This window comes from Lactuca sativa, chromosome 1, assembly GCF_002870075.4.
Source record: "Lactuca sativa cultivar Salinas chromosome 1, Lsat_Salinas_v11, whole genome shotgun sequence".
NCBI classification, from domain to species: Eukaryota; Viridiplantae; Streptophyta; class Magnoliopsida; order Asterales; family Asteraceae; genus Lactuca; species Lactuca sativa.
Window position 1 is genome coordinate 129,372,839 of NC_056623.2, and position 25,859 is coordinate 129,398,697.

Consider the following 25,859-nt stretch of genomic DNA (forward strand, 5'->3'; position numbering starts at 1 on the left):
TGTTTTGAGAGGGGACTCGGCGAGTCGGAGCTCAGACTCGCCGAGTAGGGTCGCGATTCTGGACGCGGGATTCGTCTGGACTCGGCGAGTCAATGATATGGACTCGGCAAGTCTGCGCTGTTTAATGAAACCCTAATTTCTCGGGTTTGGGACCTATTTAAAGGACCTTATGGCCGTCATTTGTGCTCACCAGTCCCTTGAGTGAAACCCTAAGCGAGTGTGAGCGTTTGGAGCAAAGTAGGAGGCCATTATTGATCTTGGAGGTGTCATTTTGCAAGGAAAGGGGAAATCAGCTAAGGGGAAAGCAAGAGGAGCCATCTTCTGAGGGTTTGGAGTCCAGAGCATCATTATTGTGGTAATCTTTCGAGCTATTCTCTTCTATGTTGATGTTTACATTGATTTAGGGTTTATTGAACCCTTTTGTGGCTAGATCTTGTGCTCCCTTGGTCCCTTAAGAGATTTAGACCATAGATCTGAACCCCTGAAGGTCCAGAGTGTCCCTTTGCCCAAGATTTTTGGGAATCGATGGAGGTTTTGGGTTGGAACCCTTATGCCTTAGGTCAAAATGTTATTTATGAGCCATGGGGTGTGTTATGGACACCAAGATAGGGACTTGAGTGATTGCATGGCATGGACTCGCCGAGTCCGATGAGCGGACTCGGCGAGTAGCTTGAAGATTGCCTTGGATCGGCCAGTGAGTGATCCAGTCGAGTCGTGGGTTGACTCAGTGAGTCAGGACGAGTTAGAGAGGGTCGACAGGTGGACTGAGTCGAGCTGGGACTCGTCGAGTTGTTCTTGAGACTCGGCGAGTTGAGTCGGGGTGGCCCCGCGATTCTCCCAGGTGGAACTCGTCGAGTCGGGGGAAGTACTCGACGTGTAAGAAGGGAATCCTAGGGAGTTGGCGAAAACGTCTAGACTCGCCGAGTTGCCCTTGTGCACTCGCCGAGTCCGGTCAAGTTGACCGTTGACCGTGGACCAGAGTTGACCTATGTTTGACTTCTTAGGGATAGTCAAACTTGGAAGATAAAAGTGTTAATAAGAGATGTATGATGTTATAGGGAGATTGTAGCTCGGCGGATCGAGCACGAGTGACTTTGGGATTTGCTAGCTATCGATATTCACGAGGTGAGTCTTCTCACTATACTGTACCCGGAAGGGTTTGACTGTGTGACCGGAAGGTCGGATATGATATGAGAATATGTGCTATATGTGATAAGTTAATTGTTATATGTGCTATGTGTTATATGCTTAATGTGGGCCAGAAGGCACTATGTTATGGGCCGGAAGGCGTTGTAATATGGACCGTAAGGTTGGCGTGGGTAGGACCGGAAGGTTTACCCAGCAGGGACGGAAGTCCCCTGAGACACACGGACCGGAAGGTCAGGGCCTGGAAAGCTGTATGTGCGTAAGTTGTATTTTGGGGAACTCACTAAGCAATTATGCTTACAGTTGTTGTGTAAGTGTTTCAGGTACTAGCGAGGACCATGGGAAGGCGCCTGCGTGATCTGTACACACTGATAGATGATTTATGATCTTGGGATTCATATGATTTGTATTATGATATGGCACGTGGAATGTTTATGCCTTGTTTTGGATGAAAACACTTTATTTTGAAATGAAAATTTTGTTTGAAAATTTACGTTGTTACAAATTGGTATCAGAGCCTTGGTTTGAGGGATTCGGGTGGACCTTAGGGCGTAACTGAAATCAAATCGAGGATTTGAGGAAAACTTTTAAAATAAAGGCATAAACTTTTATAAATGATTTTGTGGTAAACAAGAATGAAGCAGTGTGTACAATCAGCCAGCACCCGAACGGTAAAGATCCCCAAAATAGCTTACAATGTTGTGTTAAGAGATATGATATGATGTGAATCGTTATGCATGCTAGATGACTAGGTATTCATGATAGGACTAGAGTGGCCTGATTTATGATGCCTTAGTCTAGGGAAGTCTTTTGAAATGAGATGCTTTGATAGCGAGAGGGTAGTTAGTGCATAACAAAACTAGAGTACTCACGATCCGGGGTTTGGGGAGGAAGACTTGGGATGAATGCTGATGCGGTGCGGTCGGTAGTATTGGGCCCGTACTACCGAAGGCACCGGGTCAGTGGGCAACCCAAGTAAGAATCCCTAGATATCGGAGAATGAGTAGGGTTGCGTTATCAAGTACGATTATACTCGATAGAGTCTCTGATAGTTTTATGTTGTATTTCAGAGACATCATGGTTGGACCACGCCACAGACCGAGTACGAGCGGTGTGAGTGACGAGGAGATTCGGCAGATGATTCATGAGGAGGTGGCTGCAGCGATCCGGGCTGAGATTCTGGAGATGTTTGGGTCTATTAAGACCACCTTGATGGAGACTTTTGATGAGCGGTACGCCGCATTGACTGAGGCTGCAGCTGCTGCAACTACCGCAGCTGTGGCCGCTGCCAGGCCACTGGGGGGTGACTCGTTGCTGTTTCGGGAGTTCAGCAACACGAAGCCACCTGAGTTTGATGGGACGCAGGATCCGATCGCTGCAATGAGGTGGATCGCTGATATTGAGGGGTGCTTCTACACTTGTTCATGTCCAGAGCATCTGAGTGTACGGTTCGATTTGAACCAGCTCCGTCTGGGAGCAAAGGATTGGTGGAAGTTCGTGACGGCGAACTTCACATTGGCAGAGATTTCAGCTGTGACATGGGAGAGGTTTACCTCTATGTTCAGAGACGAGTACGTTCCCCCGGTGGAGAGGGAACGATTGGTTCAGGAGTTCTTGACCCACAAGCAGGGTACTGATTCGGTTACGGTGATCACGCGGAAGTTTCATGAGAGGGTGATGTTCTGCCCCGAGCAGGTGTCCTCAGAGTAGGCTCGGATGAGCCGGTACTTGGGTGTGTTGAGGAGGGATATCCAGGAGTTTGTGTCAAACTCCACCTATCATACCTTTGTTGAGCTTCAGGCGAATGCCAGGAAGCGTGAGATCGAGTTGGAGACCCAGGCCAGGGAGGAGGCCGAGTCTCAACGGGTGGACCGGCGGCCGGCTCAGTCTCAGCCGACAGCCAAGCGGACTAAGTCCGCCGATTCGAGGACGGGAGGTCCGAAGGGCCGCACTTGCGGAAAGTGCGGCAAGGGTCACGAGGGGACATGTCGATCTGGTGCTTGCTATAAGTGTGGCAAGGAGGGGCACATCGCTAGGGATTGCCCCAAGGGGTTTATGGTTTGTTTTCATTGCAACCAGACCGGCCATCGGAAGGCCGAGTGCCCTCAGCTTCTTCAGGGATCTCACCTGCTGCCAGGGCTGCTGAGACTCGACCGGTGAAGGCCGAGGCCCCGAGGGCTCGTGGGAGAGCCTTTCAGCTGATTGCGGAGCAGGTTCGCGCTGGGCCCGATGTTGTGGCAGGTATGCTTTATTTCATGTATTTATTTTGATGTTGAGATGTTATGCTTATGTTATGATATGAGTAGGTGCTTTCCTTGTGAACTCTGTGCCTGCTTTAGTGTTATTTGACTCGGGTGCGAGTCGGTCCTTTGTATCCTTGGCCTTTAGTCAACATATCAGCGTTGGTCGTGAGCCGTTGAGTCGGCCTCTAAGAGTTTCTATAGCTGACGAGAGAGTGATTTGTGCCACGGAGGTTCTCCGGGGATGTGTGTTAGAGATTTTCGGGGTTGAGTTTCCGATTGATCTGATCCCTATTGCGATGGCTGATGTCTGTGTCATTATGGGCATGGACTGGTTGAGCCGATTCGGCGCAGTCATCGACTGTGAGCGTCAGCTGGTGACTATACGAGACCCTAGTGGGGGAGTTCTTTCGGTGTACGGCGAGGGTACCCGTTCAGGATCAGCTTTTTGTTCGGCCGCTAGGGCGAGGCAGTGTCTACAGCAGGGCTGTAAGGGTTTTGTGGCGTATGTGATGGATACGCAGGAGGCTTCCGAGAGACCGAGATCAGTTGAGGCAAGTGGAGTTTGGTATTGATCTGGTTCCAGGGGCCGCGCCTATCGCTAAGGTGCCTTATCGTCTTGCACCTCCAGAGATTCAAGAGTTGTCCTCGCAGCTTCTGGAGTTGCTGGGGAAGGGATTCATTCGGCCGAGCAGCTCGCCGTGGGGAGCACCTATTCTGTTCGTCAAGAAGAAGGATGGTTCACACCGGATGTGCATTGATTACCGGGAGTTGAACAAGTTGACGGTCAAGAACCGTTACCCGTTACCGAGGATCGACGATTTATTCGATCAGTTACAGGGAGCATCTTGGTTTTCCAAGATCGATTTGAGGTCGGGATATCATCAGGTGAAAGTGCGGGATGAGGACGTCCAGAAGACAGCGTTTAGGACGCGATATGGGAATTATGAGTTTGTGGTGATGCCTTTCGGGCTCACCAATGCCCCGGCTGTGTTCATGGATCTCATGAACAGGGTATGCAGGCCGATGTTGGATCGATCGGTGATTGTATTTATCGATGATATTCTGGTGTATTCGAGATCTAGAGAGCAGCATGAGGAGCATTTGAGGGAGGTCCTTGGGGTATTGAGATCGGAGAAGCTTTATGCAAAGTTCTTCAAATATGATTTCTGGTTGCGGGAGGTCCAGTTCCTAGGACATCTCGTTAACCAGGAAGGGATTCTGGTCGATCCGGCCAAGGTTGAGGCGGTGATGAGTTGGGAGATGCCGAAGTCACCATCTGAGATCAGGAGCTTCCTTGGGTTGGCAGGGTATTATCGGAGATTTATCAAGGATTTCTCCAAGATCGCAGTGCCGCTCACCAGGTTGACCCGGAAGGGTGTTGCATTCTCATGGGGTCCCGAGCAGCAGACCTCCTTTGAGACACTTCGCCAAAGGTTGTGCGAAGCCCCGGTATTAGCTCTCCCGGAAGGGATGGAGGATTTTGTAGTATATTGTGATGAATCGATTTTGGGGCTGGGCGCGGTGTTGATGCAGAGGGGTCATGTGATAGCATTGCATCGAGGCAGTTGAAGCCTCATGAGACGAGGTATCCCACGCATGATCTAGAGTTGGGGGCAGTAGTGTTCGCTCTCAAGATTTGGCGTCACTACTTGTATGGGGTTCGATGTACGATATACACGGACCATAAGAGTTTGAAGTACTTGATGGATCAGCCCAACCTAAATATGCGTCAGAGGAGGTGGTTGGATGTGGTCAAGGATTATGATTGTGGGATCTTGTACCACCCGGGCAAAGCCAATGTGGTGGCCGATGCGTTGAGCCGCAGGGCGGAGAGCATTCCACTGCGAGATGTATGTTTGAGATTGACCGTGATAGCTCCGGTATTGGATGCCATTCGTGGGGCACAGGCCGAGGCTGTGCGACCGGAGATGCAGAAGAAAGAGCGGGTCGTTGGTTTGGTTTCAGAGTTCATTGCGGATGGGCGAGGGCTTATGATGTTTCAGGGTCGGATTTGGGTACCGTTTGTGGGTGGTACGCGTATTACTTTGATGGAGGAGGCTCATCGGTCGAAATTTTCGATCCATCCGGGGGCTACAAAGATGTATTTGGATTTGAGGAAAGAGTATTGGTGGCCCTGTATGAAGAGGGACATCGCCTGGTTTGTTGAGAGATGCTTGACCTGCCGCAAGGTTAAGGCCGAGCACCAGAGACCGCATGGCAAGTTGCAGCCATTGGAAGTTCCCGAGTGGAAGTGGGAACAAATCACTATGGATTTCATCAACAAATTGCCGAGGACTGCCAGAGGAGTTGATGCAATTTGGGTGATTGTGGACAGGTTGACGAAGAGCGCTCACTTCCTTGCCATTAGTGAAAGTTCTTCAGCGGAGAAGTTGGCGGAGATATATGTGAGGGAAGTGGTATCTCGGCATGGGGTGCCGATCTCGATTGTTTCGGACCGTGATGAGCGCTTCACTTCCAGATTCTGGAAGAAATTTCATGAGGAGCTGGGTACTAGATTGCATTTTAGTACCGCATATCATCCCTAGACAGACGGCCAGAGCGAGCGGACGATTCAGACGCTTGAGGACATGCTTCGAGCATGTGTGTTAGATTTCGGGGGTAGCTGGGATGCGTATTTACCCTTGGCAGAGTTTTCCTACAACAACAGCCATCATTCAAGCATTGGAACGCCACCCTTTGAGTTGTTGTATGGTAGGAGGTGTCGGACCCCCATTTGTTGGGGAGAGGTTGGGCAGAGAGTGATGGGCAGTACAGAGATCGTGCTTCAGACGACAGAGCAGATTTAGCAGGTCAGACAGAGGTTATTGACCGCCCAGAGCCGACAGAAGAGTTATGCAGACAGGCGCCGGTCAGAACTTGAGTTTCAGGTCGGCGACTTCGTTCTCCTGAAGGTCTCTCCTTGGAAAGGAGTGATTCGATTCAAGAAGAGGGGCAAGTTGGGGCCCCGGTACATTGGTCCATTTCGTGTGATTGAGAGGGTAGGCCGGGTAGCCTATCGTTTGGAATTGCCAGCAGAGTTGGGGCAAAACCACGACACTTTTCATGTGTCGCAATTGAGGAAGTGTATAGCCGACGAGTCGGCAGTGGTTCCATTAGAGGATATTCAGGTGGATGCGAGCCTGAATTATGCCGAGAGACCAGTAGCCATCAGAGATCGGAAGATCAAGGTTCTGAGGAACAAGGAGGTACCTTTGGTGTTGGTTCAGTGGCAACACCGGAAGGGATCGGAGATGAACTGGGAGCCGGAGCGCGAGATGCGGGAGCAACATCCGGAGCTATTTTCAGAGTGATACTTCGAGGGCGAAGTCTAGTTCTAGTGGGGGAGAATTGTAACAGCTCGGAATTCCAGATATCTTTATTGTTTTGTTTCTTTTGTGTTTTGAGAGGGGACTCGGCGAGTTGGAGCTCAGACTCGCCGAGTAGGGTCGCGATTCTGGACGCGGGATTCGTCTGGACTCGGTGAGTCCAGGATATGGACTCGGCGAGTCTGGGCTGTTTAATGAAACCCTAATTTCTCGGGTTTGGGACCTATTTAAAGGACCTTATGGCCGTCATTTGTGCTCACCAGTCCCTTGAGTGAAACCCTAAGCAAGTGTGAGCGTTTGGAGCAAAGTAGGAGGCCATTATTGATCTTGGAGGTGTCATTTTGCAAGGAAAGGGGAAATCAGCTAAGGGGAAAGCAAGAGGAGCCATCTTCTGAGGGTTTGGAGTCCAGAGCATCATTATTGTGGTAATCTTTCGAGCTATTCTCTTCTATGTTGATGTTTACATTGATTTAGGGTTTATTGAACCCTTTTGTGGCTAGATCTTGTGCTCCCTTGGTCCCTTAAGAGATTTAGACCATAGATCTGAACCCCTGAAGGTCCAGAGTGTCCCTTTGCCCAAGCTTTTTGGGAATCGATGGAGGTTTTGGGTTGGAACCCTTATTCCTTAGGTCAAAATGTTATTTATGAGCCATGGGGTGTGTTATGGACACCAAGATAGGGACTTTACGTGGTGAATCAGTCTAGAAAGGCTAGATCTATGAATTGTTGGAATAGATCTGACCTTAGAAGCGAGTTTGAGTGATTGCATGCATTGGACTCGCCGAGTCCGATGAGCGGACTCGGCGAGTAGCTTGAAGATTGCCTTGGATCGGCCAGTGAATGATCCAGTCGAGTCGTGGGTTGACTTAGTGAGTCAGGACGAGTTAGAGAGGGTCGACAAGTGGACTTAGTCGAGCTGGGACTCGCCGAGTTGTTCTTGAGACTCGGCGAGTTTGAGTCGGGGTGGCCCCGCGATTCTCTCAGGTGGAACTCGTCGAGTCGGGGGAAGTACTCGACGTGTAAGAAGGGAATCCTAGGGAGTTGGCGAAAACGTCTAGACTCGCCGAGTTGCCCTTGTGCACTCGCCGAGTCCGGTCAAGTTGACCGTTGACCGTTGACCGGAGTTGACCTATGTTTGACTTCTTAGGGATAGTCAAACTTGGAAGATAAAGGTGTTAATAAGAGATGTATGATGTTATAGGGAGATTATAGCTCGGCGGATCGAGCACGAGTGACTTTGGGATTTGCTAGCTATCGATATTCACGAGGTGAGTCTTCTCTCTATACTGTACCCGGAAGGGTTTGACTGTGTGACCGGAAGGTGTGGAAGGCGTTGTAATATGGACCGTAAGGTTGGCGTGGGTAGGACCGGAAGGTTTACCCAGCAGGGACGGAAGTCCCCTGAGACACACGGACCGGAAGGTCAGGGCCTGGAAAGGCGTATGTGCGTAAGTTGTATTTTGGGGAACTCACTAAGCAATTATGCTTACAGTTGTGTATGTGTTTCAGATACTAGCGAGGACCGTGGGAAGGCGCCGGCGTGATCTGTACACACTGATAGATGATTTATGATCTTGGGATTCATATGATTTGTTTTATGATATGGCACGTGGAATGTTTATGCCTTGTTTTGGATGAAAACACTTTATTTTGAAATGAAAAATTTGTTTGAAAATTTACGTTGTTACACTTTTCCTTTTCATCAAGTTCTTGAGCCATTCTAAGGTGGAATGGTCTGTCTTTCACTACATTAGCTTTGCAATCCTTTGCAAAATGATTCTCTTTGTTGCACTTGTGGCATATTACAACATCACTTTTGTCTTCTGAAGGGGTACTGGAGTAAGGGGTTTGAATGGACTGTGGTGCCTCCTTTGGTTGAGTGTTTTGAGATTGTGGTTAGGGGTGTGAACTTTTAGGATAATGAGAGTGATTGTTTTGTGGATTGAAACTACAATTGAAAGGAGGTTTGTTGAATTGTCGATTTTTGCGAAAGGAGTGAGGTGGTAGTCGATTGAAATGTTTACTAACTAGAGAAATAACCTTCTGAAATTCTTCTTCATCATCATACTCTGAGTCAACTTCATATGACTGCGGTATAGTATCATATGAGGGAGAGTAAGACTGGTTGTGAGGAGCTTGTGCTACAAGAGCAAGTGGCCCTCCGAAGTCAGCACAGTCTTTGAGTACGGTGGATTCTTGTGCTTGAAGTTCTCTATATAACTTATAGAGAGATAGGGAATGAATTTTTCTGTCTCCTTGAACTACCATCTTGGCAGTAGTCAAATGTCTTCCTAACCCGTTGAGAAATTGAAGGTTTATTTCATGGTTACTACGGATGGTTCCAGCATTTGTTAACTTAGTAACTATCAGATTGAACCTTTTGAAGGAGTCTTCTAAACTTTCACCAACATGAGCCTTGAAACTGTTGAATTCATTGAGTGCAGTTGTGAGCTTCTTATCTTGAGCTTGTTCTGAGCCTTCATACAAGTTCTTGAAAACGTCCCAGATCTCTTTTGTTGATTTACAGTTTATAATGTCCAAGTTTTCAGGAGCAACTCCACAAGAGATTTCATAAAAAGCAACAACATCATTTTCCATTTTATCGAGAACATCCTTGGTCGGACGGTTCAAGAACGGTTATCCCCCTCCTAGTCTGGCTGTAGCGCCATCAGTTTGAACTAGTGTAAGAGCAGGGACATGTGGTCCTTCTTCAACAGATCACATACATCTCTACCAAGTCTCCTTAAGTATCTTTCCATTCTTTGAGACCAGTGATGATATTCATTTGCAACCAATATTGGAGCTCAATTTGAACCACCAACACTGTTGGAAACATTTAGAGAAAGTGCTTGTGCCATTTTTATTTTAAGAAATGATCTTCAGTGGTATAGAAGGCCCTTTGAAAAATCAGAGTTCCGTTTTTCAAAAAACAACAACTATGGATCTGATACCAATTGTTGAGAGAAAAACTTGAGACACACAAGTATAGTTGCGGAATTAGTTAATCTCAAAGGATCTAAAAGCTTAAAAATAATAAGTTAATATATTAGATAATTAGATAGTTAGTTGCGGAAAAGTAGGGAAACGTAAGTGACAGCAAGTGATATATCAGGTAAACACATATGGTGATTCGTAACATGGTATGCATTAAAACCATGTTAGTGAGTGATATCAATCTTAGTGATAAAGTCACAAATGACTTGCTCTGAAGAGAAGTATTAGTAAGTTATGTTCGAGAGGATTTTAGAGAGTAAGAAAGATATGAGATGTGTAAGGAAAACATGAAGATAATTCAGATTTAGAGATGAGTAAAGAGAGATCTATATTGATTGATAAAGTGTGAGCTCTATTTATAGAGACTCAACAAATACAAGTGATTAACTCTCTTAGAGTAGCCATGCAAGGAATACTGGATAATAGAGAGTGTGACAGAAAGATAGATAAAAGTAAACTAAGTACAGAAAGATGATTGCGGTCGTCTAGAACACTTCGGATGTGGCTGCTGATGGATTCTTGACTGTGGATGCTTGTAGACTACGGTAGGAAAAATTAAGAGGGTCACTTCATGTATCAACAAATCAGCATCAATTTTTTCTTCCTTTATTTCAAGGAAAGGAAAAATCATTTTGTTAATCCTTTCATTAATCAAAATGCAGTTGAGTAACATTGGAATAAAGACGTTTATCAATTAAAAAAAATATTTCGCTGTTTCAAAAACATTAAATTGTCTCGCTGTAAATAAATTAATTCCTCTCTAAACCTAACAAACTCTAACTCCTTCTTCTCTATCCATAAGTTTCACTCCTCACAACTAAATGATATCCTGCCGATTTGATCAGTTAGGTTAGAATTGGAAAGACGACTTTGTTTTAAGCATTTACTTATACTGGAAAAGGTGAATCTTAGATCATTTAGTTCACTTTCATATTTAGATATGGGTACCTTAAGAGATTCTAGAATGGAATGTACCTTCTGTTGGATTAATGTCTAAGTCCATAACTATAATTGGTAAAACTTGACCCGACCCGACATGGTCCATTTGGGTTGCATGGCATCATGCACATGGATAAACTATAATGAGAGAAATAAGACACTTATGATTATTAATATATTATAAGTTCTAGTATATTAATAATAAGAGTAATAAGATTATTTAATTATTATTGATCAAGAATTAATCTAGGATTAATTAAGTGATCAAAAGAAGACTAATTAAATATATGAGTTGATTGTGTAAATCATCCATAAATGTTTAGTGGGCTAATGCTCCATGGATAATCAAGTTAGGCTAAAACCCATAGGATGGTCCATGGATGCTCCATGGTGTATTTGAACCCATGCATCCAAAGAAATGGAAAGTCATGACAATTAGGGTTTACCCGAATTGTAACACTATATAAATATCTTATTCTTGACAAAATCGGTGACTAGTATCATTCTAGAGAGGGCTAGCCGATTTCATGAAGTGTAGATTTCTCTCAAGTTATTCCAAGTGTATTTGGTGTTCTATGAATCATTTCAGATGTCACACTTGGGGCACTAGGCACTCAAGCTTCATGAAGACTTTCTACATCAAAGAGGTATGTATTCTATCTTGTTACACTCATTGTTTTGTATGCTAGATTAGGATAATACCTTGGAAGTTCTTATTTGCATGTATAATAGAGAAAACATAGTTCCAAGGTATTTAGGGTTGCATGTACACTTAGAAGTGTTAGAATGCTCAAAACCCAACAGTGGTATCAGAGCCTAGGCTTGTTTTCTTGTTATACTTGAAACAGAAGCTGGAAAATCGAGTTTTGATGCTGTCTGCCCAGCAGACTCGCCGAGTCCATGAATGGACTCGCCGATTCCATGAATGGACTCGCCGATTCCAAGGCAAAAAGCATCCAACTCGCCAAGTTGGTTCGTGCACTCGACGAGTTGGACCCCCAGACAGCATAAATTCGACTTTTTTGCCTAGAATTGGACTAGGAACATTACCCTAAGATATTTTTGAACTTATAAACTGGTTTTTGATGTGGTAATGTTCATGCTAATCCAATTTCAAAGATAATTGTCAATAGATTCATGTTTTGTATTAGTTTAAGGTTTAGACTAATTACATGAAAAAGTTTGATTTGAATTATCTTGTTCTTATGAGTTGCTTAGATTAATTGAAAAGTTGAGTGAAATAGTTGTTTTCAATCCAAATTAATCTAAGAGTTGATTCTAAAATGTGTTTTTGTATCTTGTCCTCAAGTTATATGAAAAGTCACATTTAAGTTTCATAAAACTCATAATAGTTGGCAAAGGTTACAAAAATGAAGAGTCTAGTTCTAATTATATGGTGTTATGACTCCATAATTTGTCCTCAAGTTATGGAGGACCAAGAGTCTCTTCATTAAATAATAAATTAAAAAAAAGTGTAACCTTAATTAATTCCATAAGTTATAAAATAAAGAAAAGTTAATTCTTTTATTAGTTTAAAGTCTTCCATAACTTGTCCTCAAGTTATGGAACTTGAAGAGTTTTTGGATTAAAACTACTTTAAACACATAAGTTATGGAATTAATTAGTTTTGAATAGTTTCAAAACTTGCCCTCAAGTTTTGGAATTTGTAAAGTTTTCTCTTATGAATACTTTAATTCCAAGTTAGCCCTTAGAATTTTAAAAAGTTAAAATTCAACCCTTATACTTTATAATATTATAAGTTAATAATATATATATGTATAAGAGTAAAGTTAGTCTTACCGCTAGTACGCCTCATTCACGAAGCTGGTCTATAAGGTGGGTATAAGGTTGTTGCCTATAAAATGGCAACTTAATGATTGTCCACTCTCACCCACCGCTTGCTTGACTGGTGGAGGGTCGTTAGCCGACCGGGTTTGACAGGACTATAATTCTCCCTTCATTAAAAGTATTAATGATAAATACTAAGTAACTAAACCCTTAATAATACCCAATCTTAGTTACTTAGGAAAATGTGAATAAGGTGTTAATCCATGAAATTACTGTTGGGTTTTGAGCATTCTAACACTCCTAAGTGTATATGCAACCCTAAATACCTTGGATCTATGTTTTCTCTATTATACATGCAAATAAGATCTTCCAAGGTATTATCCTAATCTAGCATACAAAACAATAAGTGTAACAAGATAGAATACATTCCTTTTTGATGTAGAAAGTCTTCATGAAGCTTGAGTGCCTAGTGCCCCAAGTGTGACACCTCAAATGGTTCACACAACACCAAATACACTTGGAATAACTTGAGAGAATTCTACACTCATAAAAATCGGCTAGCCCTTTTACTTCACACACTAGTGGCCGATTTTGGTCAAGAATAAGATGCTTATATAGTTAGGGTTACACCATGTAAACCCTAATTGACATGGCCTTTCATTTCCATGATCCATGGATACAAATACACCATGGAGCATTCATGGACCATCCTATGGGTTTTAGCCCAACTTGATTATCCATGGAGCATTAGCTCACTATACAAGTATGGATGATTTACACAATCAACCCATATATTTAATTAGTCTTCTTTTGATCACTTAATTAATCCTAGATTAATTCTTGATCAATACTAATGAAATAATCTTATTATTCTTATTATTAATATACTAGAACTTATAATATATTAATAACCATAAGTGTCTTATTTCTCTGATTAAAGTCTATCCAAGTGCATGATGCCATGCAACCCAAATGGACCATGCCGGGTCGGGTCAAGTCTTACCAATTATAGTTATGGACTTAGACATTAATCCAACAGTCTCCCACTTGGATAAGTCTAAAACTATTATTGTGATTGACTTCAAGAACCGACCGGCAATCGTAGCTCTCAAAAGCTTCTGTCGAACTCTGACCTTGTAGATGAACTCTGACCTTTGTCAATGACTTGTCCATTAGATAAGGGATCATATATTCCTCCATTATAGATATCATATGGACTGAGACATGGATTATAATCATTCTCTCTGTCCATTTGTTGTTTCCCGATTTCTGATTTATGACGACTGACTAATTGAACAAATCAAATCAGTCCTGGCCTGGCCGAGCACTTCCATTTGTCATCATCAAATCATTGAGGGGCCCACAGATATCGCTTTTATCCGGAAGGTAAAAGGAATGGATAAACTTCGACTCATATGGCTTGTTCTACTACTTGTTGAATCATACACAAAGACACGTTTTATAGCACCGAGTTACCAAATGCGTTTTCGTGCAATCAATGTACTATCAACTCATAGTAACAACTCATATCTCTAGGTTTGAAGAATATAAGATATTATCGTCTCATGATCACTCGTGATAAAATCCATGAAGTGATTCCAATGAGCGCGGGTTGAATCCAATACTCAGAACTTATGAGCACTCATGAGTGTTGTAGCCCTTTGTCTAACACCTTAGACCTCTACAAGCCAACCCATGACAGTCTTAATTCATATCTACTTCCAACATATGATCGACTGTGGATGGTTTGAATAACTTAGTTATTCCGGAAGAATAACCTAGTTTATTCGGGAAGTCAAAACATGCGAAATGAAACACAATAATAATTGAATCCAATATGGTATCAAAACCTATGAACATAAATAAAACACCTTTTATCTATCACCATATGATTACACATTATTCATTGTATACTGTTTCAGCTATCAACTTTATTCTTGAATTTAAAACAATAGTTGTCCCATGCTCCAACCATGTACACTATGTTTTTCTAAACACTAGTCATGCCACACACCAAGTATGCATACTATGTTTGTGTATGATCTTTACTTTGTGAACTAGATCCATTGAACATAACTTCAATGATTCTCTTTTCACACTCCCAAATCCTTACTGCAAATGCAAGAATTCCAAATTCATGCCATTTACTAAAATCTATGAGATTCTAAACTTATATGCATTCATCTTCTTGTAATGATTATGTACAAAATCAGAAAGACTTGACAACAATCATTACAGAGTATTCCAAAGGAGAATAGCTCCTTGGAAACATCCTTCTTGCATTAAGTTTCCATAACCTTACATAGATTGAAAACTTCTAACTTTGAAACATTTCCAGATTCCATTTTTGACTATCACTTCTAAACAAGAGTTGCCTCCTTACAGATTATGTCAATATGGTCCTTCCAGAATTATCACTATACTTCCAATTGTCCTTGAGCAACCAATCTTTGGAAAACCTTAGATTGTCCTCGACAATTGTTTAATCCTTTTAGTGATATCCAGTTCTAAACCTTCTCACTTCTTAATGCCCTAGGCATTTGGAAAATTTTAGAAAGGATGAATATAGCATATGTAATCGATCCTATATCCGAAGCATATGGGACACGATTCATGATGTCTCACATAAAGACTAAACCAGTCTTTTGCTATAACATTTCCATTTCTATTTGCCATGTTCTCATAATTCAGATTATGAAAAGGGATGCCGTAATCATAATCGAATTTTAGAACGCAAATAATGGACCCATATAACGAATTTCCTTATGTTGAGCCATTCCAACATGAAATTCATATATATATATATATATATATATATATATATATATATATATATATATATATATATATATATATCTATATATATATATATATATATATGTATATATATATATATATATATATATATATATATATATATATATATCCTTGAGTAAATGATTAAAACCTCACGATCTAAGCTTATAGATTTGAGATGAAGTATAATTTCCTCTCCCTTAATTATAGCAAAACAACTTTTCCCAATTGAAACCTTTTGTTTTCTATAATTAACATTGCTAACTTGCAAGACTTATCATAACACTTATTGCTCCCACTAACATGATGATTATTAGCATAACACTTATGCTCCCACTAGCTTTGACATGTACTCAAAAATCAGCTAGACTTCTAGAAATCAATACTTCATTGACTTTCTTACCAAAGTTCAGATTTCTGATACTAGATTGTTTTGATAAGACTTTATCAAAATCATACACCTTCCCTTAGATAGCACACTTGTGTGTCTAAACAATTATGAAGAGGGATGCCGTAATCATAATGGTTAGACCTTTTTTCCACTTCTCACAAGTCTAGGTTAGTGTGCCGGTAAACCACACACGCTCCACTAACGATTTTGAGAATGCAAATATCACAATTTCTATCTAGCTAAAATCTACTTAGTGAAAGTTTTTCCTCACCATCATTTTCATGAATCGGAGAGAAACCTTATGACACTTAGATTTAATGGTGTATGTGTTCTTATCCATGTGAAATGTCAAAACCATAGTCACAAGACAAGGATAATGACGAATCCAAACTCATATGGATTGAACTCAATCTTAATTTCTTGCCTCCTGGCAGCTCAAGGGCCTACCATTGCTTCCAAGTTGTTGAGCAACACATTGACAACTCTAAGAACTCATATGCAAGGCCAACTTTAACTGGAATGGGTACAGAATATGTCAACACGATAGGTTATAAAACTCAAGTCGTGTGCTAGTGAAGAACTTCAGGTTCTATTCTTGATTAGTTCTTGAGACTTTTAAGACTCCCACTGTCCTCTTGACCTATAAGACTCCCTTGTCAAATATCCAAGAGATAGTGTGGATTCTAATCAAGACAAACACTTCACACAATTGGCCTAAGTTGGTCTTTGTTTCATCCAAAACATCACAACTTACCAATTTCAAATGTACAAGAGTAGAAAACTTTTACTCTTACATTTGAAAAGTGTTTTAAACCTTCTTTAAGACATGTCACTCATGTTACAATCTTGGAGTATGACTCTAAGACTTGTATTGGAATGAATTATGACTCATCTTCTTGATTTAACCATTTCAACAATTCAAGATCCGTCTTCTTAGTCATAAGAATGCACTAAGATTTCCTTAGAGAACTAATTGTGCTATGGTTTCTTAATCATTAAGATGATCACAAAACTAATACTAAAGTACTCTCCCATCTTTCCAGATTTGAGAAACTTTTATCCTTCTGCCTAATTTGATTCTTCTTATTTGCTCTGCCATATATTGGAACCTTTTCCAATGTCTCAGAGTTACACTTAAGCTTGTAAGTATAATCATATTTACTGAGCTTTAGTAAACTATGACGAATAGTCTTATCAATCTTTTGTGGTGGATTTAATCAGTGCACAAGAATGTGTACTCGATCCCTTAGTCCTTTACTTGACTCACACATCCATGTGACCGAGTAATTAGTCTTAATTTTTCTAATACTTGAAAGTTCTCATTCATCATGCTATACAACTTGCATGATTCCAAGTTTATATCCAACTGAAACTTGGGTGATGAGAATCTTTCCTTATTTGGTAAATTTAGACATTACCACAAATGAAAGAATCAATTTCATATTTCCACTCTTGCTATTAATGGAATCATATAAGCAACAATTTTTCCTCAAATGCCATTGTAAGGATATTTTAAAATAAATAAAATAAAAAATTTTCTTTTATTTTAAAACTTTGCGGAAAAACTTATCCTTACAATCCATATGAAAAACTTGTTGTTATCTATTCCTAAGCAATATCTCATAACTCCTAAGAAGTAGCTCAAGAATCCGATCTTCAAACTATGCGATAGAAATCCATCTACGCGATCAGATTCAACATATTCATTCTTTAAGTTTCTTCACTTTTCTTCGATTCTTAAAACATCACCATGGGACCTAGTCACATCATGTATCAAGAATCTCATAATAGAAACTTAACAGAGTTAGATAGTGGACTTTACCTGAAGTAGAGTCAAACTTATTGACTTTAACATCCTTAGGTAAATTTTGGCAGCTTCGCAACCAATGCCCCTTTCTTTGCAAATACAAACATATGGACCCTTTGATAATGGTACACAGGACTATCACGGACTTAGCTTTTTCTCTTTACCATTTGGTCAACCAAGTTGACTATGGCCGATCCCTTTCCATTGGGAAGAGAATGGTTTCCGGGATTTCCTATGTCACTATTGTCATTGTTCATCAAGTTTTAAGGAAGTTGATCTTAACAAATAGATAAGATCATTAAGGGTCTTGTCATAGTCTGTTTCATAGGTGTTCCAAAAGAACTCACTATATGACTTAGAAAGTAGTCGAACCACCAACTTTCTCAAGACTTTGACACCCAACTCTCCCGGCTTGTCAATATGTGACTACATCTCGAAGATGTGATCACACCTAGACCTTGCCTTGTCAATAGGGCCTGAGTGACCTTAAGTTTTTTTCAAGAACTTGTGGGTTAAGGAGAATAATTTGGAGAGGTGAAAGAAGTATGATTTCCAAGGGACATCATCTTCATTTAGGAAAGCTTGTTTCAAGAGATTTGGGAAGATCATATATGTCTAAACCAGACATCTTTTGGGAGATATTCAAGATAGTTGATTCTAAAATCCTTAATATGACACCCAATATGAAATATTAAGGCTAGGACCCAACAAACTATTTTATAATGTGACAACCCGAAATTTTCCATTCAAATCAAACCACTTCAATCCAATAGTAGTAGAGCAGCTACAGTAAAATTTTAGACTTATGGAATAAGTTTGGCAGTTTTAGGGTTTTACACCTAAGGAGTTATTAGGAGAGTGGATGCACTGGGATTTTGTGCAACACTGAAATTCCATTACTCTAGGTCATTAGAATCCATCCCGAGAATAGAAATATTTTTTGCCAAAAATCTCAGGACTATAAATAGAATTCTGAACCAAATTGGTTCATTAGTTAAATTCCAATTAAAGAAAAGCAAATTTCTCTCTCACGGATCTTCGGGTTTTCATCCCAGATTGTGAGTCTACTTTCATAGATGTGTTTTAATACTTGTTATATGATTAATAACATTATTTACATGTCCAAAGTACAAGATCCGGGAGTTTACCGCCCAAGAACGTTCTTGGGGAGTAAACTCCAAAATCAAGCCTAAAGGCCACCTAGTCCCATTTCCGTGTTAGGCATCTAACTAAGGACTTTAGGTATGAGCATTAGAGGCTAGAAACAAATCAAAACCAAGTAGCTTGAGGAGTTCACGGCCAAGGAACACCTCTTGGGTCGTAAACTCCAAGTAAAGGACACAAATGAGTGCCTAATGTTCCTTTAGCCTTAGAACAAGAACCTAGAAACCTTAAACTCATGATTTAGGCCAACAAAACAATTAGAAATCAATTTTGGAAGGGAGTTTACGGCCAAGATGCTTCTTAGGCCATAAACTCCAAGATTAAGGGTCAAAACCCCTTCAAACTCTTCCTAAGGCTTAGTCTTCATTTTAGGCAAATACCTTAAAGTGTTTAGGACCTAGAAAACTCATGAAAAGCTCAAGTGTTGAAGAGTTTATGGCCAAGAGTATTTCTTGGGCCGTAAACTCCTATTAAGGGGTCAAAGGACACCCTAGACACTTCCTTAGGCCAAGAGACTTTTAGGTCAAGTACCTAGATGAGTTATGGACTAGTTAAAATTCTTAGAACCTCATGTGTGAGGGAGTTTACGGCCCAAAGAGTTCTATGGCCGTAAACTCCATCAAATGGTTCCATTTAATGCCATAAACCTTCCTTAATCCAAGTATTGAAGCCTAGACTTGTTCCTAGAAATGTTAGAGACTTGAAAGGACAATAAGAACCCTCCCAAGGGAGTTTACGGCCGTAAACTCCAAGGGAAAAGGGTCTTTGGGCCGTAAACTCCCCAAAGGAGTCAATGTGGTGCCCAAACACTTGTATAGCCTTGAAACAATTCCCCTCTAAGGTTGTAGTACTTCTAAACTCCATTTCATGACTTGGTTGAGAGTTTACGGCCAGGGGAGTAGGAGCTTACTCCCCTGGGTCGTAAACTCCAATGAATATGGTCTTTTGACCTTAAACTTCCATTAGGGGCATTGCACTTCTTTGTTGCAATCCATTAGCCTCCTTGCACTTGACCAAAAGTGTTGTCCTCACGCTTAAATGTTATACTTGTATAGTTAGTGATTAAATCTCTAATTATTTATATACATATGTCTTCATATGTATTTAGGATCATTGTGTGTGTCTAAGTCTTCACTTGACACCAAGAACTTGTCCGATCCTTCCGTACGATAACAGCCCGTTCAATTCCAGTCACATACTGCAGGTGAGTTCATACCCCTGAACTAATGTTTTAAACTATTTGAAATGTTTTATGGGGGGGGGGGGAGGATACAAGTAGAATCATGCTACTTATTATGTCAATCACATGTGATTAGTAAGTAGGATTATATTACTTATTACATCAATCACATGTGATTAATATACAGCATTCAAAAGATTTGGCTACTCATTAGCCGTTTTACCAAACAGTTTCCTTCAAATGATTTTTATAAACATTTTATACGTTTCCAACTACTTATTACACTGTACCTCTTACTCTGTTCATCATATTTCAAACTTATTTACAACTGTGTTTTCAAACAAATGTTCCTTGTACTTATATTGTCTTATTAAACATATGTCTTCAAATTGTTTTATAGATTGACATCAAGTCGATCTTTCCTTAAACTAATATTTATGTTTCAAATGTTTTTACCAAACTCATTTATGCTTTTGTATTATAAATTGCATGCCTCTATATGTATAGTTATATAAGAAATGCTTAAAAGACTTAGGAAGTCCATCCGCCCTATTTCCTTTTTCTCGATTTGGATGTGGTCTGGTGGGATTTCGGATGACCATCCGAAGGTCGTTTAAGTATTAGTTACATATCATGTGTACATATATAGTCATAAAAGGTCTTTCCAGTTTCATCCTATGCCCTTGGGTAGCAAGGGTATCCATCCATGTCCATACGTACCACTTAGATTACTAGTAAGCTACCATATGGGTAGTTCAGGAAGATACTAGAACCATTACTAGAACGCGATATCATACAATGAGTCAGTTCATTCATGAGTCAATACTTTCTAGAAAATTACTGTACATTACATATACATCTATACTAGGACGAGAACATATACATTTATACTAGAACGCTTACATTACTATACTTGCTAGAACGCCTACATTACTATACTTGCTAGAACAGTCCATTACATTACAGCTAGAACAGCACATTACATTACATATACGAGAATACGTTAATTACTGTGATTTAAATCGGAGCATGACTTAAAACCTCATGACTTGAGTTGCGGCCAGAGTCTCTTGAAGGGGAGCGTTGAGTTTGCGTATAGATTCTATAATGGATTGACTATCCTACGCCTTGCTGCTAGCTACAGCGGGACCTGCAGGTCTGCGGGTGCCAAACGTCATACATTAATTTCGACCATTCTTATGTCGATGTAACCAGTCCATAGTATGAGTTTGTGTATAGATCTATACTGGATTGACCATCCTACACCTTACTGCCAGCTACAGTGGCATCTGTAGATCTGCGGGTGCCAAACGTCATTCCGTTATTACGACCATTCGTATGTCGTTGTTACAGTCGATAGTATGGCGCAATTTATCACATAGTGCCTTTGCCTAAAATCCCGTTTGAGGTAGTTAGTACGGTAGTAGTCCTTTTAGAGCTACGTTTAGTACTACGTTAATTGTTCCATTACATATTTTTAGTGATAACCTCACTTAAACATAAATGTACAAACTATATTTTTGGATAATGATTGTTATACTTTGGAAAAATACATACTCTTACAAGAGACACACACACAGAACAATTAGGTCTTGGTAGAAGACACCTTCACGTACTAGAAGGAATCATAGGGATTCTAGGGTTTTTCAAACACTTACAAATTCTTACAATACTTACACTTACAAATTCTTACAATACTTACACTAACAAATTCTTACACATACAAATTAAGACACTAAATACTTATGATCTCACCAGCTTCAAAGCCGATACTCGCTTTCAAAATTACTTGTATCCTCAGGTCATCATAGACAGGTACCGATGCAAGGAGAAAGGAAGATGGAGCTTGTTCAAGACTTATCTTTCATTTTGATTTATGATTTAGTGTTTATCAAAATTTGTCAGAATACAATTGTATAATAATTATTTTATTAATGCAATGGATGATGTTGTTGCTTGTTTACTACTTTACATTGTTGTTGATATTATACATGACGTCCTCCGCCCCAGAACGTTTCCGCCGTTCTTGGTTTTGGGGTGTGACAGATTGGTATCAGAGCATTGTTTATAGTGAATTAAGTATATCAACCCATAAAAGATATACTAACTATAAATACATAAGGGATTTAAAATACTCTGACCAAGAGTTTATACTTTAAATAATAAAATATTTAATAAAGTATACGTGTTGCATTCATACTAAAATCAGTGTCATTAGGACAGTAGAAAAGAATTACGATTGTTGGGCAACACAAGTGGGCTTAGAGACATATGGTCAAAACTGGGAAGATATAGCCTGATCACCTATATTATCCGAGGGTTGACTAGCATGTGCCTAAGTTTAAGTGTGTGGTTGCAACAATGCTAAAATCTTACCAACCCTACCACAATGAGAACAATAGAACATAACAATAAATTTAAAATACTATAGGTGTATATTGGTGTTACTATAAGTACCTTATACTTGAGAATTAAAAACATGATCTTCATTATTTAGTTGAATAGTTGCTAAGTGGATATACTGAGGCTACATGTAATTAGGATGTTATAGACTCAGAATCTGTGATAATTTTGCCTTTCCCCTATTCTGTGTGAATAAGGAGTTAAGGTCACTTATTCGAAGGTCTATCCTGTTTAGATTACACATAGCTGGTATGCACTTCACAAATAGCGATGTAAATATTGAAGGTTTTCTAAATAATTATCTAGATAGTTCGTCTAATAATTATCCTCTTATCCTAAATTCTCGCATAGAAATCATAGCTGGACTCCATCCACTTGACAAACCAGTATCTTCCGAATGAAGTCATAGCTGGTTGGTTTGGAGAAGAACCGAAGAATGATCATTCTATCCCCTTGAATGATCACCATGACGAAGACCTTTCGTATGATGCTAACTCCGAACCAGAGGTGGAGAACCTACCTCGAACAACTCCCGTTTCAATTCCTAACCCTCTTCCGGCTTTTCATTGCCCGACCCTGAGTGAGTGGAATGCTTGGAAACAGGGAGCCAAGGACAAGATCAGTTTATGCTATTTGATGGTGACCGAAGCTTTTACAACTTGAGCAATGGGGGCTCAGCAGATAGTTTTGCCAATCTTGGTCCGCAGAAGGGCCCAAAATGAGATTCAAGGCAAGACAACTCTACATCAGATTTCAGAAGTAGTCGACTATGCTAGAATGCATACCCTCTACACCATTCATCTAGCATATACTCACGAGAGATCAGAGAGAAACCATGAAACCCTGTTGCAAGCACTGGCTGAATCACGAGCCGAAGTCTTAGAACTCCGAGTACGCCAGATGGTGTTCGAAAGACACCCGTTTGACATGGAACGTCAATTGGTTGAACTAAGAGTTCACCAGAGGGATGACCGTCGCCAGTAGTAGACGCTTTACTTTGTTTCCCTTATAAAAAGGAATCGTTTTCTGTCTATGCCCGATGTGGCATTTTCTATGAAATTATCTTGTACCATAAGTACTTTAGTTAGGTCTTTATGCTGTAAGGAACTATCTTCTGTGGATATGATGTGAGACCTTTAAAAGGTCATTTTCCAGAATCCTTACATCGTGAATATCAAAGATATTGACAGCCGGCTAAATTTTGTGTCATTCTTCATCCAAGTACTTTTATCTTACTTTCATTGGAGTCTATCTGAATCATACTTTAGTCAAGTCATTGGACTATGGTGATTTATCTCCAGAGGCATTTCCAAGTCTCTTTCAGTGGTTGGATCTTGTTATTCACCAACCCACGATACCTCAGCTCGAACGACAAACGTGTTGAGACCATTCTACGAGGATACTTCCATTCCGTACTAGGACTGCATCATAGGGATGTAGGTCAAACCTTCGCGAACATACTTTCATTCTTTAAGCAAGACTGCATCATAGTGATGTAGGTCAAACTTTTGAGAACATACTCTTACTCTTTTCATGAACAATCTAAGTACATCAGGGTCAACCAGAATCGCTCACAAATCCTTATCTTTCGTATTACAGAATCATGTCGTCATCCGGAAACAACCAGCCAAGCAATGAGACCTCTACTTTTCCCATGGACGTTGCTACCTTTCAAACGGCAGTTACAGCTGCGTAGTGGCTGCCGTAACCGCGGTCATGGTGAACCGTAGCACTAACAGCACAGTCAATGCTGCTGATGGGAATGAAGTTTCAAATCGCGATACCCATCCAGGAAGTCACCAAACAGAAACAGTCACAGGCTCGCAAAGCCAGAAAGCAGAGAACAAGAAGAGAAAACGTCAAGCCAAAGTGGAACGCAAACGGTTTCAGAGAATTGCCAGGCAACAGCCACAAACCTCTGCCATCCCAGTACCGAGCAGACCATATAAGAGAACACTCCCGAAGTGCGACCGGTGAAATTACCACCACAAAGGAATTTGCAGAGTCTTGCAGTGTGTAAACTGCAACAAGAAAGCGCACATCGCTCGTTTTTGTAGAGCTACCTCCACCACTAGGGCAAGCCTAAATTGCTATAACTGTGGTGAGTTTGGGCACTATAAAAGAGATTGCCCGAAGAAGGAAACCAAGGAAAGAACCCGTGTTCCCATAACTACTACTCGACGTTTCACTTCCACCACCAATGTGGGTACTGTCCATATATGTCACCAATGCGGTGAAATTGGACACCTCCAGTGGGATTGCCCGATAACGCAAAATTTTGGCGCTGATGGGAAGATTCTCAGGATCACAGCTGCAGGAGAGCCTGCTCAGGAACCACGTTAATGTAATTAAGGCGTTTCGTTGTAACAGACTTATAAACTATCTAGGACTAGTGCAACTAGAGTCTTACCTTTTGCGAGATCCTGTCTGTATAGGAATTCTCGTGCTGCGTATACTTGTCTTTTGTAGTATATCTTATTCGCAGCAATAGTCTTGTGGTAAATCTAAAGTAATGTAACTCTGTTCATGGTTGCACGGTTGTCTCTTGTCTGTAAATGCCTTATGTTCAAATCTAATGTCTTTAAATTTCAGTATGATTCCGACATTATCATACGACTCAATCTAATTTGATCCTCGCAAAAACAGCTTCATACGTACATCTCTTTCTTCTAGATCATTTTTCCAGCGAAGCCATCATATCAGAATGCCGAAGTACTCATTCCAGGAGTACCTCTTAGATATTTTCTTTCTGAAGAAATCCCCGAAGTACTCATTTCAGGAGTACCTCTTAGTTATTTTCTTTACGAAGAAATCCCCGAAGTACCACTTGTGCAGTACGTCAAGTTCAATCCAGGAATTCATGCGGATGATCTATCACTGAGGAAGGTATACATAAGAGTGTTATATAATCAAGGTTCTACAGGTTTAGAACTAATGATTTCGCCTTAACTCTTTTCCTCCTTGGGATGTGAGGGTAAGGAAGAATCAGTTATTCGACTACCTTTTCAATCTTAATTATATACGACTCGTATAGACGAAATTGTGATCGTGAAGCCCTGTATGAATTCTAAAATGGACTTCAGGACGGAGAAACTGCCTAAGTATACGAGTAATCACATCGTCATGTGAACAAACTTAGAACCCAGTACGACTCCCGAAAATAGATCCCCCTATAGTTTAAACACCCACGGAGATACAAGAACAGTACGAACAAATTAGCGAACTACACAGAAATAGAATTAGAAGACTAGGTTTCTCCCCCTCGAGAACCCCGGTCAGATTCTTCCAGAGATCGATGGATCGCATCATATGTGCCTCGAATATCGAGGATTCCGTCAAGATTTTCATAGAAATCGTTATCTCTGCCTCGCATAGACAAAATGATTGATCACACGTAAGGAAAGAAACTACTTCCAGGAATGGACCTGACATCCGAATATCACCAGTTCGATGTGTTAGGGAAGGATGTCTGGGAGACTATCTTCCGAATTCGATGCGGACGCTTCGAGTCCGTAGTGATACCTTTCGGATAGGACCAGTACGCCCATGGTTTTCATGAGATAAATGATTAGGGTTAAGTCTTTCTTACTTGGATCGATTCGTCATTTCTCCATGAAATGACTTACTTATCTACCCTTGTAGTAATAAGAAAACCCATGAAAACATTTCGTACAGAGGAACT